Consider the following 1,966-nt stretch of genomic DNA (forward strand, 5'->3'; position numbering starts at 1 on the left):
TTTTCAGTTCAGATTTACATTTCATGAAATTGAAAAGTCTAATATTTATACAATCAATTACACAAAAAGTTTTTTTTTAATATTTAAATATAAGTCATTTTTTATTCCAGGTTTCCGGCCAAGTGCATCTTGACTTTTCGGCCCAGAATTTTCATTTTGGTGCATCCCTAATCCTATATCCTATATATACTCAAATTATTCAAATTAACACACATTTAAAGTGAGAGATATATACATATACACGTATTTTAAAAATATAACATATGTAACAAATTAACAAAAAAGTATTAGAATTAAAGATAAACAAATAATTATATAAAACAAATTAAAGATCTTTAAAAATATATATTTTAAATGGCCTATTTTCATAAGTACAGGGTAAAATCAATACAATATAGGTGTATAAACGAATTAATAAACATTTAAAGGGAGATTAAGAACAGACACACCAGATGTCAGAGAAACCAGATTAATTTACATATTGGAAAATAAAACAATTAGATGACAAATGAACTAGCTAAAAGGTACAAAAAAAAAAAAAGATTAAGATTAAGAAAAGTCTATTTTCATGCCAATAACAGGTTAAACTGAATAAAATATAGATTTATTAATCACTGATGTCACATGGACTGTTTCACCGATGTCCTAACGTTACGTTTCTGGGCCTGGCAATATTTCAGTTACATTGCTGTCTATGCAGGGGCAGAAAGCCTTCGGATTTTATAAAAAATATCTTAATTTGTGTGATGAGCGAACGTGTTACGGGTTTGGAACGAACTGAGGGTGAGTAATTAATAACAGAATTTATTTTGTTTTGGTGAACTATCCCTTTAACGGAGAGTTTCACTGGTTAGCAGACCTTACCTTATGTTCGTATATTTGTGTTGGATGTTTCGATGTGGACAGCAGTATCTTCGGGATGGAAATATGGATATTTGATTTGTAAACATCATACTTATTTCGCTTATTTCAGTTATTCTCATAAAACTAGCGAGCTAAGCCAGTACTGAGAGCATCGTATAAACATGGTAAGGCGCGAAAGGCGGAGGAACAGACAAACCGATTCAATTGAGTGAGTCATTTACTCTAGTACCACTCCGATTGATTCAAACTCAAACTCGTCAAGCTATTTCAAGCTATAGCAACAACAAAAAAAAAAACGGTTCAAAAGAGCCATTCATTTTCGATTTTCGATATCACTTGTAATGATTTAGAAAGACGTAGTGATGGGTAAAACAGAGTTTTTCTAAACTCCGAATCAGTTAAATCTTTGCTCGCACAGTGATTCACTGTTTCGAAGTGCTCGAATCGGATCGCGAATCTTTTGATTCAGAGCGGGACTTAAAGGGTTAGTTCACCCAAAAATTAAAATTAGACAGCGTTTTACTTACCCTCGAAACATCCTAGGTGTATATGACTTTCTTCTTTCAGACGAATCCAGTCGGAGTTATATTAAAAATTGTCCTGGCTATTCCAAGCTCTATCAAACTTTGCTTCCTTTGCTTCTATAAACAAACTCGCGAGACTAGCATACCTCAGAGGCGTGCGCACTTCGCATACGTGCTGCATCATCCGCCTGAACTGCTTCAGTGTATGACAGTCAGCGGAAGTAAGAGAAAAGTGTTTATTACATTTGAAATATGGATATTTTTCTTACAAAAACACGCATGGATTCACTACAGAAGGCCTTTATTCACCCCCTGGAGCCGTGATGCTTCAAGGGTAAGTAAAACACAAGCTAATTTTCATTTTTGGGTGAACTAACCCTTTAAGAAACACGTAGTGATTGGTAAAACAGAGTTTTTCTAAACTCTGAATCAGTTCTTTGCTCGCACAATGATTCACTGTTTCGAAGCGCTCAAATCGGATCGTGAATCTTTTGATTCAGAGTGGGACTTAAAGGGTTAGTTCACCCAAAAATGAAAATTAGGCTGTGTTTTACTCACCCCCGAGGCATCCTAGGTGT

Source organism: Sinocyclocheilus anshuiensis, unplaced genomic scaffold (assembly GCF_001515605.1).
Source record: "Sinocyclocheilus anshuiensis isolate Anshui unplaced genomic scaffold, SAMN03320099.WGS_v1.1 scaffold67, whole genome shotgun sequence".
In the NCBI taxonomy this organism is placed as follows: Eukaryota; Metazoa; Chordata; class Actinopteri; order Cypriniformes; family Cyprinidae; genus Sinocyclocheilus; species Sinocyclocheilus anshuiensis.